This window comes from Nesoenas mayeri (genome assembly GCF_963082525.1).
Source record: "Nesoenas mayeri genome assembly, chromosome: 1".
NCBI classification, from domain to species: Eukaryota; Metazoa; Chordata; class Aves; order Columbiformes; family Columbidae; genus Nesoenas; species Nesoenas mayeri.
The window spans coordinates 92,667,940-92,681,585 of NC_137541.1; positions in this window are offsets into that span (position 1 = coordinate 92,667,940).

Genomic DNA, 13,646 nt, shown 5'->3' on the forward strand with positions numbered 1-13,646 from the left:
ACCATGTGGTAAATAAAATGAAGTACAGTCCTGACAGACACAAACCTTGACTGTCTGTTTATAGACGGCGTGAGTGCCAATATTCCAGCGGGACTGTGCAAAATGGATCTGTCAGTGAATCAGAGCACATGTTACAAAGTGTGAAGGTACATGCTTCACATTAAAAACAAATCCTTCAGAATGTGCAGAATACCCTAAATCTACATCTGCCACACTGGTTATTTCTATTACATTCTTAAAATTCATACTGAATTTTATTTTCCACATCTTGGAAGTGTTAGATCTGCAAACCAGTATTATAACGGCAGCTGTTATGAAGTTCAGCTCTGAATAAGTATGTAGCTGAATGTTGGCCGGAATTCTGAATTTTACCTCTGAATATTTTTCCCACCATCTTTTGGAAGCTGCCTGGTTTGAGAAAACCATCACTTCTGCCTCCCACTCCCATGATAACTGATACCTACCATGTTTCAGGATGATCAGAAAATGCCATTTTTTCACGCCTGACTCTACCCAACTCCAGCATCATCTTTTTCTTTTCCTCTTCCAGTCCTGCAACACCAAAGCCCTGTGCTGCTGCTTTTACACCTCCATTACTTTGGGCAAAAGAGCCACATTCAATACCATTGATGCCACAGTCATTAGAATGAATTTCAAGGAGCAGAAAGAAGTTTAAAATTGCCAGGAAAATTACTAAATTTTTTTTTTTTTTAATCTCCTTTGTCACCACTACCACCTCTGGACAAAGGAAGCAGATTTGAGGAGAGTTTATGCTGTACAGCAATTTATAATCAAAATTTTGAGTAAGGTCTTTGATCATACCAGAATGCAGTCATCTGCATTATGAGGTAAATACAACACAAGAGAAACAAGTCCAATTATGAGATATGGTTTGGTATCAACCAATAACCATATTGACTGATTGTTGGTTTGTTGTTTTTTTTCATAATGAGTTACAGCTACATTATATACAGTCGCTTGCACCAGATTGCAGCGTGATTTTCAAAGTGTCATTTTTCAGATATGAAATTTTATAAAAGCTTTCATCACAACAAAAGCTGTTGTGAAAAAGCTATCATCCTAATAGCATAGTGTCCTAAGTTCATATCTATAACAAATTGAAACATTTTAATTTTTTTTTAATCTGCACAAACATGAATGCAGGCTGGAACACAGCAAAAGCCAAACCCTTTTACTGTTAAGAGCTACAGAAAATGCCAGTTTTGCTCCTTCTGATCTTGTTTTTACTTGGAGGTGGAGGAGAAGACAACTGAGCATTTCTTCCCTGCTCCTACACTTCAATGGAGCTGGAAGCTGTTGCCTTCCTCTGGTTGGTCTTTGCCAATTGAAATAGTATAAAATATTTCAGTTCAGCACTCCTGTTTTAGCTTAGTGCTCTTAACTCAGAGCTTTTCCTACAGGACTTTGAAAAATCCGTTTCCTCGAAAAACAGCTCAACCCTTTCCCACCCTCCAGCTGGAGATAACAGAACCAGCCAAAGGCATCAACACAACTTTGCCAGGTTTGAGCTGTGTCTCTGCAGAGTGTTCAAAGCCTTGACATGACACAAAGCCTAAAAAAGAAGAAGGAAAAAAACAAAGAAAAAACAAAACAAAAAAGTTGTTGCTATGCATTCCAAATCTTGGCTCACTCATCAATTAGAAAGTATGAAAAAAGCCACGCGGAAGTACTGCAGAATATTCTTACCCCTGGCTTCTCAAAATCAAGGTCCCTAGCACTTACTAAAGCTTTTTATATTCTATTTATATATTGTTGCGTTTTCTCCTCAGGTGCATGTTGCAGCTGGACAGACCTCTCTGCCCCCCGTGATTCCTCAGAGCAGAGGGGACCATCCCCTTGCCCTCAGGACTGCGCTGGGTCAAGGTCCCCTCACAATTACACTGCCACTTCATTTCCTTCAAGACATTCGTAGCGGTCAACACCTTGACCAAGCAGCCTGCTTCCAGGCAAAGCCTGGGTTTCCTTTGCATGCTGGCATCACCAGAAAAGCACCCATGGACTGATCTCACGTGTGCACTTTCTCCTGCCGCAGCAGCCGGGTCAGGGGGACTCCCTGCAGCAGCTTCTGACAGTGTTAGGACACTGTTTGCATGTCATACAATCATAGAATGTCCTGAGTTGGAAGGAACCCACAAGGATCACTGAGTCCAACTCCTGTCCCTGCGTATGCCTTTTTGTCCCTGCTGATACCTTTGGGACAGGCATTAGCAGTTCTCCCCACACACACCAGGGACATGAAGGAAAGCCATCTAGTTCATGCTGAAAAGTTGCTTTTCTGAACTCACCTCCCTGCATTAATGCATTATCTGAGCACACACAGTAAGTAGCAGTGTTAGATGAATATTACACTTACATGCAAGTAAACTTCTCTGTACTGCCCAGGTCACATAATGCCACGTTCACTCTAGCATCCAAAATGGTGTTTTCCATACCAGCAGACATCCTCCACACAGCAGCTTCACCTTAGTGAGAAAGATCTTGCAGAATCATTGTGAATGCTGTGAGAGTGTTTCCTGCCCTGGGTACATACAGAAGATATATCTAACTCGTGCTGCTGAAGGACAGGAATGGAGGTTTTCATTTGCTCTCAAGCCCACCCAACAAGGAAATACAAGAGGTAACAGTGCCGTCAGGGACGTGTCACCAACCCCAAGTAAAAGGTCAGGCAAGGAGTTGTGTGAATAATTCTTCAGGGATAGCATGAAATTAGAAAAAGAAGGTGACTTGATCAATGGAAAATGTTATTTCTATTGAGAAGGAAAAGGGTCACTTCTGTCTGTACATAAAATATGAGAATAAATGCATTTGGACACAACATTTGACTGAAAAACCAAGAGAGCAATCACCAGCACTACTGTAAGCGGCAGCTTACTTCCCCTTCTACTCACCTCAGGTTTTGCGATACACCTCTGGATTTAAAACTAAAAGAAGAAAACAAAAGAAAACAAACAACAACAAAAACACAAAACAAACAAACAAACAAACTAAAGAGTTTGCAATATTCGATCTTGCACTACTCCTTGAGGACATTGCCTGGTGTGCACTCAGCAGCTGAGATACACCCCAGAGCAGCAAAGCTGGAGGATAGGAGGGAAGGCAATATGCAAGTCAATAAGAAAACCAGAGAGCAGGCCACAGGAAAGAATGAAAGCAAGAAAATGAGAATTTGAAATTAAAACATACTAAATACTGTACGTTCAGGAGCACAAGGGTCATCTGATAACTTCCACCTGCAGAGATCAAGCTACGCCAGGAAAAAGTAGTTAAATAGAACTCCATTCTAGCAGCCCTTCACTTTTGGCCTGGGATCTGAAGCTGTACTTTTCTGGTCTAATTTTACATCTGTTCAAAAAATGTAATACTACATAAAAAATATCTCTACAGAGAGTAGCACATATAGTACTTACTTTTGTACATGGCAAGTCTACCTAACCTAGTTAGGATTTGCCAGATTAAAAATAGACTTTGAAGATTTGAAGTGTGGCAGATGACTTGAGCAACCACAAAAGAACACTCTCTTTTAGGTGATGGAATTTTTTTCAACGGCATCCAGGATAGATATACAACCCATTTTCTTACTGGAGTGAACTACGGTCCAGAGTGCAACAGAAGACTCTGCATGTTAATGATGCTGCACCAAGTACCCCACGTGCAGTGGTAGGAAGCGCAGAGCCATTTCCCCTCTTGAGGAAACACAAAACACAACACAGTAAGGGAAACAACCTGAAAATATGTCCTGTATTCGAGTTAAAGAGGTGAGAACTAGAAGATAATGGAAGTTAAAATTTTTTTTTAAAAGCCTATTCCCTATTTTTTAATGCTGTAGTTACTGTAAGCAGACAGGAAAATACAAAGCCTCTCATTCTCTCCAGCCTTCCACAGGGTACACAAGGCCAGGGGAAGCACATGGTGGGATATACCATGTGCCTTCTGATATGAAACACAGATTTAGGCTCTATGCACACGAGTAAATTAGGCAAGGGTAGCTGTCCTAAAACACTGCCTAGGTAACTGCATCACCTCCATGCAATTGCAATGTGGCATAGTTACTAATTAAACTTCCAAATATACAGAACGTTTCTGCCTTCCAGGACATGAATAATCCCAGCTTATTTCTTTACGCGGAAGGAACAAACACCTTACAAGCAAGCTGCAGGATGCTTTACTTAGCAGCCTTCTATATGTGGAGTCACACAACCAAGAAGCACGTTTCAGGATAACCAGACACTCTTTACCTCTGCCCAGGGCTGCTGGAGGACAGGGCTGGTGATTTTTTCAAAGAAGCTGCAGCACTGTTTCTTCTGTTAGAGGATCACCAAAAGGAGTCATCTACGGACCAGTTGTTCCCTGTGGAGCCTTCCCTTACTTGGAGCCCACAGCCAGGTATTTTCCATGACAGGGTTTAAAAAAAAATATATACATCATACTTAGCAGTGTCAGCTGGTTGCCAAAGTCTGTCAGCTACAGCTTGCACGCATCCAACTTTCTTTAGGCCTGAAACAAAGCCGTCTGTTATGTACGTAAAAGCATTAGGGCAAACATGGTGTTCACACTCCCAGTGCAAAATTGCTTGTCGTTGGTTTTCCCTGATGCAAAAACCTTTAATGATGTTTTAGTTAGAATGCTTTAAAAGAAAATTTTTATTATCTAATTGTTTTACTGTCACCACTCAGTATACCAGTGACACTGCTTATGCATACAGGTCCTTGTTCACCAGCCAGCTGTAAACAATGGCACACTGGGCTGAAGCAAGTGCTGTCTTCTCCATCATAGAATCATAGAATAGTTTGGGTTGGAAGAGACCTTCAAAGCTCATCTAGTCCAACCCACTGCAATGAGCATGGACATCTTCAACTAGATCAGGTTGCTCAGAGCCCCATCCAGCCTGGCCTGGAATGTGTCCAGGAATGGGGCACCTAACACCTCTCTGGGCAATCTCACTTTCTTCTCACTTGTCCTGCAGCACCTGGCAAGCTCATGAGCTGGTTGACCTGGGCTACAACTATAAAAGCTGAAAGACTCATAAGAAAATCCCATTTGGGGCCAATAATGTGGAAGACCAACTAGCACTGAAATTCAGCTCACCTGGGGAAGAATTTGCCCTTTTGTTCCTCTGAAAGCCCTTGTCCTCACTATTAAACCTTCACTGACAACAAATTACCTGTTTTATTACTCTCCTGCCTCTGGGAGAGTCCTTTCCCTTTATGTCTGGGGAAAGCGGTTGTTGAAGACACATGGAAGGAGACTTTTATGATTATCATAGTAGCTGCAAAAGTCATATGCCCCATGGAAACACTCAGATATTTATCGGTTTCAGGCTCAGCAGCACCAACGCTGCTTTTAATGCAGCAATAGGTCCGCGGACAGCCAGGGGAACTCACGGCACCCCAGCTCAGACACATTTCAGAGAGTGGCAGCTGCAAGGAGATGGCAACACCCTGGAAGGTGCAGGAGACCTGTGAAAGGAACTGTTGTGTGGGGACACAGCTGGAGACACACTTCGAAGGAGGTGCTCCATGTCAAAGGGGGTCACAGCTCAGGGACCCTCGCTGAGGCAGGGACAGCCCAGAAGGACCGCAGCCAGCCCACACTGGGGTATGGACACCCTTGAGGGACTGTGGCTTGCTGACCCTCCATGCCAGGGCAGGGGCACCCCTGAGGGTAACACATGGCAGCAGCAAGGGAAGGGGAGACCAGAAAGGTGTTTGACTGAATCTGACCCCGAGGAAGGCAGAGGAACAGGTTTTCCCTGAGTTTTTTTTCATCGGTTTTCTTTCTTCTCAACCAGCAGTCAGCAATTAAAACTTTGCGTTAACTGGCAGTAAATTTAGTCATGTAAAAATTCCTCAAATCAAGACAATTTTGCCCATGACACATAATACCAAATTAAGTTTGCACTTACCTTGGAAGGCTTCCAGCTTATTTTATCCTATTGGATACAAATCTTTTATGTAGGTGCAAATCTGAAGCACACAAAGCACTAAACAACAACGTCAGGCATCCAAAAGGCAGGTATGTAAAGTATTTCAACTTCATGTTCCTTTACATTACCATAGTAGTCAGTGGCTAAGGTGCAACAGGTAAATTCAGTCCTTATAGCCCCCCTAGCCGAAGCATGAAGGGTTCACACATGTCGTGGTCTTTGCCGAAACTGTATCTGATGTGGATGCATCCACCACTGTCTCCCTTTGCAACTTGCTGGTACAGAGACCTCATTGTTTGGTCACTGTCAGTCTGTCCCAGATGTGATAAAGTGTACCATAGACTAAATTGAATTGTAAATTGAAAATACTGAGATCCTTTTACTGCCACAACAACTATCTCTAATAGCAGTGTTTATAGCGTTTGCATCTCATAAGCTGAACTTTCTAATTTCAGGAAAAAAATGGCTGTTCATCTGAGCTGCATTTCAGATGCACGTCAGCTAGCAAGTAATTGAAGACAAAGTGTTTTTTCTGTAATAAACCTCCATAATGAAAACACCAGAGTAAAATCCTAAAGTTCAACTCAATACATCACACTAATCTTCAGAATGGGATTTTCTCACTACTAATCTTGTTAGAGCTAGGGCACTCTGCAAATATATCTAAAACCATAATTACTGAAGAGATATTAAAAGGATCAATTTATTTCAATAAAAAATGCAAACTTTGAGAAGAATTCATTAATACTCAAAATCCAGCAATGCAATAAATCATACTAATGAACTGAGAAAAAGGAATAGATGAACAAGTACTGACATGATGTCTTATGCTTATCGCTGTTAAAGAGGAACTGACAATTACTCTGTTTGAAATGTAACTCTAGTAAGGGAAATGCTAGAAAGTGAGAGAAAGGCTTGTTAAAAATATGTATGTGCATATGTACACACATTTTTAAAATGTATTATGACGAAAGCTGATTTAATTTACTCCTAAAGAGGCTATAACACCATTTTCAACACCCTTAAGCTATGTTTACATTAGCACGCAGTGCTGTGCAACAGGAGCATGAAACAGCTGTTGCGGAGAGGCTGCCAGCACACAAACCGTACATGTGCTGGGGAGGGTTACTGCCAGCAAGCTCCAGGCTGGTCCTGTGCGCTGACTGCCCACAGTGAGCAGGGTACCCAAGGTGCAGGGCTGGAGGATCCCTCTAGTTTGGTTTTGTCTGATGGGAACTGAAAGTGCACGCTCCAAGGGTGCTCTGTAACGTGAATCAAAACACGTTGATGGTGTGTGTAGCAGCAAACATGAAATTGTCATCAAAAACAGCTCCCTGACTTGCACTAAAATGCTTCCTACAGTGGAAGCACTCAGAACGCTGTAGATGGTTTGCTCCAGAACAAAAACAATGAGACACAGCAGAAATCTAAGTGACACACTCACCCACGTCACCTAGATGATCCAAGGACAATAGGGGGTACCTAAAATAGCCTTTTCAGTACCAATGGGCTGTGATAGCTGTCAACACAGAATGTAAAAACATCTTTTTCCATATGCTTGTGAGGTTCTGTGATTTGCTAAGATGAAAATTCAAACAGTTGGCTTGGTATTTTGGAATTACAGTATGCCTGTTCGAATAGCGCACTTGGAGTTAGCCAGTCTGCTTCAATGGACACTTGTAATAATTTTCTATAGGCTTCCAAAGCAGACTGAGACAATTTTACCAATACCTGTATGTTCAGTGCTCCTTAAACTCACTGAAGTGAATACCTGGTGCCTCAGTTGTGAGACAAAGAGGAGATATGTGTCATGATGGGATCTGCACTGGCCACAGGACATGCTTCTCTACGGGAGATTAAAGCTTTGAATATTATGAGAGAACACCTTTTCACACCCTATTATCTTCAAGGAGTAACTTGAGAAAGAAGCTGGAAATGCCAACATGCAAAAGATAGCTGTTATAAATAGGTCAATTATTTTTTTTACCGCAGAAGCTGATTCTAACCCCACCCCAATTTGTTTGTGCAGTTGAAAAGAGCTCCTAGGTCTCCTTAAACAAGTCACAATACACCCGAAGGCTGAAAATGCTTGTCCAGAGAGACAAGATACTGTGATTCAACTAGATACAAGAGACAAAGAAAACAAGCAGCAAAAGCGTACAAGATACATTAAAAGAGAAAATAGAAAAGCTTCCCTGACACGTAACTAAATAGAAAGAAGCATCTCATCACTTTTTCCTACCTGCCATCTGCAAGCTTTACTCAATTCTCCAATTCTCACAGCAGAGGAGGTGGGGATAGTACTTGCTGCCACCTCTCCTGGTGAAGTCTTAGTCTGTTCACTCATTACTCGCCTGAAAAGTTGCTCGGGCCCATTATTACAGAGAGTAACTACTCTTTTTCTTCTTTTGAGGTTCTCAGGCACAAGCCACCAGGTTTGGGGCAGACTTCAGCAGCTCAGGAGGGAGAAAGCTCTGAGGCAAAAGATGAGCCTCTCTTTTGTTTTGTTGAATTACAGTCAAGTTATTAAAAATCGCTGTTTCCTTTCTTTCAGTAGTGTCATGTGGGAAAATGCTGGCAAGGTACCAAAACCTCATCTAGATGAGAAGCTTTGGCTTTTACTGGTTTTAAAATGAGTGATTTATGGCAGCACGTACACCATGATGTTATTCCCCTTGCAAGCATGCTCTCGGAGTGCAGAGAAGAGCCGGGTGTGCACCAATTACATGTCCCTTGCTGCTTCCAGCCTCTTCCAGAGCGGAGGCAGAGGTCACCAAACCAAAGACCAGAATGGAGGAACCATCAGGCTGCGTGCCATTCCCCCCTCTGCTTTCTAACTGCGTAACTGTTTGTGGCTTTCTGGATGCTCTTTTACTGCAATTTTAAAACCAAAGCCAGTACAGCTTGCACCATTGTCTCTCCTCACAATTAAGACTATCACAAAAACCTCTGCTTTGTTCTAATTCATGTCTCTAAAGAGCCCATGTCAGGGCAATTACTACTGGCAACAAACCAAATAAATTTTTGTATTTTTGTTCTCTCCATAAGTTTATCAAAGCAAGATAAGACGTTTCCTGCTTCTCATTCTGCTCTATGCAAAATGCAATGGGCTGGGCATGTCCAGCTTCCCTGCTCAAACATAGTTGCTAATATATTTAATATGTCTGTTTCCTTGGCATTTTCAAGGAGGACTGGGGAACCTGAAATAAAAAAAAAAAAAAAGGTACCTTTTGAACACAGCGTGATGCAGAGGGATAGAGGTGATTAGGATTTGTGGTTACGAGCAGTATTGAGAAACAGCCAACTGTGCTGTCTTCAGGATGCGAGTCATTTAAGCTAAGCATTCTAAGGGAGGGGGCTGAGGGGGAAGGAAAAAGGAAAGAAAAAACAACAAACAAACAAACAAACAAAAGAACACACAGAAACAAACCATAAATAAACAAAAATCCAAACCAAACAAAAAACAACCAACCACAAACAAAACAAAACCAAAATAAACTAAACAAAAAACAAACAGCCCCCCCCCCCCAAAAAAAAAAACCAACAAACCACACACCAAAAAAACCCACGAACAAACAAACAAACAAAACCCCCCAAAAAACAGGGAAGCAGATGCCAAAAGACACACATTTGTTAACAAGTCAGCTGAAATTTTATTGCCAGGAAGCCACCTTTATCACCATAATGCTTCCTTCTACAACCCTAGAAAAACAGGTTTCCTGAATATCACAGCTTGACATCACGGATGGGTTGAAATCCTCAGAACATCCTTCAGATCCGTACCAAGGGCTGACAGACCGCCTTCAAGCCTCCCCTTTGACCAAGGCGAGGGAGCCACTGGCAATGTCTGGCCATTCCGTGGCCAGCAACGAAAGGGGTAAAGCCGGCACCCCCTCCCCTTCTCTCCAGAACAAGCCGCGGCTGCTTGTGCCTCATCTGTGCGGGGTGTGACCAAGCGCAGGGACGGGCCACCAGGTGTCACCAAACGGCCGCGCTGGCCGCAGGATGCAAGCCGAGCCTCGGGATGTCCCACAGACGGGGCAGGGGGGTTAGAGCACGGTCATTACCTTTAAGGTTACAGGAGGTCCTTTCTTTCCACTACTTACAGCTGAAAATTAGCTTTTTTTAAAAAAAAGAGGATTCCTTGTTGTCACCTTGCAGGGCAACAATAAACCGTGGCAGATGCTTTGTTAACCCTCTCCCCTTCCCTCCTTCTCAGCCCCCGTCCCCCTCCCCACTAAGGAAAGGCAATAGGAGGGCAAAGAGAGGCAAAGAGAGAGAGAGGACTTGCAAGCTGGAAAAATTTTAAAATGTTTTCCTAACACTACTAATAAAATAGAGAAAATAATACAAAATATACAAAACCAATCTTGAAATTCCCAGCACTAGCTGCTCCAGCAGCTGCAGGGCAGGCACCCGAAAGTCCTGAGTTGGACTCTGAAGCAGACCAGAACTGGATTCAAGGATGCAGGGTTTGTCACTAAGCCTCAGATCACAGGGACGACAGGCAGAGTCCTCCCTAGACACCAGCTGTAGTTGAAAAGAGACAAGACCCTCGCGATTGCCCACTTTCATATGGTATTATGACGTGGTTGGGATGGAATACTTAGTTGGTCAGTTTCAGTCACCTGTTCAGTTCGCTCCTCCTTGCTTATGGGATGTGCATCCTTATCAGCGATCTTGCATATCATTGCTAAATCTACCAAAACACGCATCCAACTTCAGAAAAGTGCAGTTACTAAGAAGAACTTAGCTGAAAGAAAAATTCACTAAAAAAGAAACTAGTCTTACTTTTAATAAAACCAGAGCACTTGCAATCAACTGGCATCATTGTGCATTCCAGGTTTACTCACATGGCATACCAGCTAACTGATCTCCCCAGAGAGAGGCTTAACTTCAGACCAGCCACAAACTGAAACTCAAAATCTCAGATTAAAGATTTTAACACCCGTGGAGGCGCTGTCAGTATACATCAAGTTCTGCTCTTCAATGTCTTGCCCTCCTCAGCTAGCAAGATGCTCCAACAAGCACTGCTGTGGTCACAGCTGTCAGTTGTCCTTCAGCCTTCCTGCACATGGGCCCACCACAATTGCTTGCCTCACCCATTTCTTCATCAGTCTTTACTGATGGCAATTACCAAAAATAAGCCCTACCCCAAAAATAAGCCCTAGCATGATTTTTTCAGGATTGAGGATGCTCAAAATAAAAGCCCTACTCCAAAAATAAGCCCTAGTTACAGTTTGTAAAAAAAGTCGATTTAAATAATGTCCAGGCAGCTATACATGTAAAAAATGTAAGCAACTTTGGGAGCAAAAATTAATATAAGATCATGTCTTATTTTCAGGGAAACAGGGTGACTTTGTCTCTTTCTTGCCTCTGGCTGCAATATGTCCCTGCTAGTACTAGTGTCTGAATTGCCAGCCGCACTGTAAGCACATCAGCATTGCACAGAAGGCAGGAGAGCCCCATGTTCTGTCTTGGTGAACACGTCAGACTTTAAATCAGAGCCTGAGCGTTTATAATGAAATACATCTGCAAAAATAGTTGTTGACACCGGTTCCTGTTAACTCCAAGCTGTGGGAGAAAGATGACATTTAATTTAAGGTTTCTACTTTGTGTCCTGAAAAAAAAAACAAACTTCCAATCTGCAGTAAGTCTTAAAAAAACAAAATCATTTGAACGCTGAAGTACATTGCATGAGCTAATGGCCAAATCCTATGGTTTTTGCCCTCTTTACCAAAGGCCTATATTTCTCCTTTTACAGAACTTTATCACCTTGCAGAGTTTACCCTTTCAAACACTCTGGGGAAAAAGAATAAGCTATTAAGACTGATAAGGAATTGCAAGAAATAGCAAGCAATGCAAAAGAAGCAGAAGTGTCTCATGACAAGGGAACATAGAAGATTTCCTGCCATAATGAAGACAATCAACACAGGAAAAAAAAGAACAACAGCAGAACAATAAAGAAATGATAAAGTTCCATCACCTAGAATGCCTTATTTAGCTGCTTATGTCATTTATAGTCTTGGAAGTTCCTCAATACTGAATTTCAAATATGAGCATGCATTAGAGGAAACAACTAAGAAGAACATGACATTACTTACCCGTCTTTAGACTCCATTCTAATAAATGTCTGTGACTCTTTAAAACCAGTTTTTCAGAAGTATGTGACATTTGTCCAATGTATCTGGAAACTAGAGAAAATTCAATATTTCAAGCAAAAATTCTCCTCCAGTTCTTCATGCTTAACAGTTAAACCTGTTGAGTTCTCTTGGTTTAGTTTGAAGAGATCAAGAAATCAGTCACAAGCTAAAAATATATTGCAGCAGGTGACAGTTGAAGACTGATAAAAGAAAACACTGCAGTTCCTACTAATGTCATGCTGGCAAAGTAGCTGCCTTTGCACATTTGATGTAATATTACATCTTAACATTTAATAAAATATACAGAGAGGGTAGAGATACAGTACCTCTGCAACAATGCAGTTTTGCTGCTGCAATCATCTTCTGCATTTATTAACACTAGGATTTCTTCTGCCACCAGTTACTGCATGGCAGGACTCTGTAGGATGAACTTGCTCTACACATTCCTTCGCCACCTTTAGATCTGTTGCTTTCTTTCAACAATTACGTAATTCATAGTAAATCTGTTTTCAGGTACAGACCACAAAAAGCATTTGACTTATGTGAATTATTTCAAATGTTTAAAATGTTAGTAAAGATTTTACAAATAAAGTCAAATTCATACTATTTGGAAAGCATAAAATCCGTGCCTAGGAGGTATACTGCATTAAGACAGTTTCCTATAGCAGGTTCTGAAAAAACACAGCACAAACATTTGTCCAAGCAACAGAGCAGAAGATGGGTCAGCACCGCTGATTGTCCTGCAGACATCTGCCTGCCCCCACCTCACACAGCAGGGTTTGCTTCTGAGCTGCAATGCCAGTATGACCCTCAGCTCAAAGAACTGTCCTCAGAAGCATTTCAAGTCCAACATACTGTTAGCTTCCCATTTCAAACAAACAACTACTAATTAGGAGATCTATATGCTTCTGAAGGCATCCAGATCCCCTACAGAATTAAGAGCCTGCACTTTCACAGAGCGCTTAGCAGGGAAACTTCATCATTTCTATCCTGCCTCATTTTGACGAAGATATATGAAGAGGACTGTAGGTACTCTGCAGCCAGTGTGAGAAATGTTATTGCTTGCAAACATTTCAGGTGAGAAAACTATCACAATTGCAAACAAATTGTCTTCCTCAATACAATGGTTTAACAGCTGAGCTACTTCTGCAGCCACCACAGAAGTATATTACAATAAATCTGTGAACTAATAAACTAGATCTAATCTGGGATGTGAAGCTGTCTTTCCAGAGCAATGAAGAATCCATACTTTTTGAAATAGTGCCTGTAACAAGTATTGGGTTTTTTAAGTTTGGGGAACTGGATGTACAATGCAGAGTCAAACCGCTTTCTTAGCCTTCAGCCTTAAGATTTCCTCCTCTGATTATTAAGCAAGCAGGACCTACAAGAAGAATATTACACACCTTTTACAAATTCCTAAATGCACTAAAAAATTGAATTTCATGGAGGGAGTGAACATCCAGAGAAAACACATTTCTTTTATTACTGTTACAAGCTTGATAAAATAACATGAAATCGAGCACTACTGGATATTTAGTCCACAGATGCAAGTTAGAACT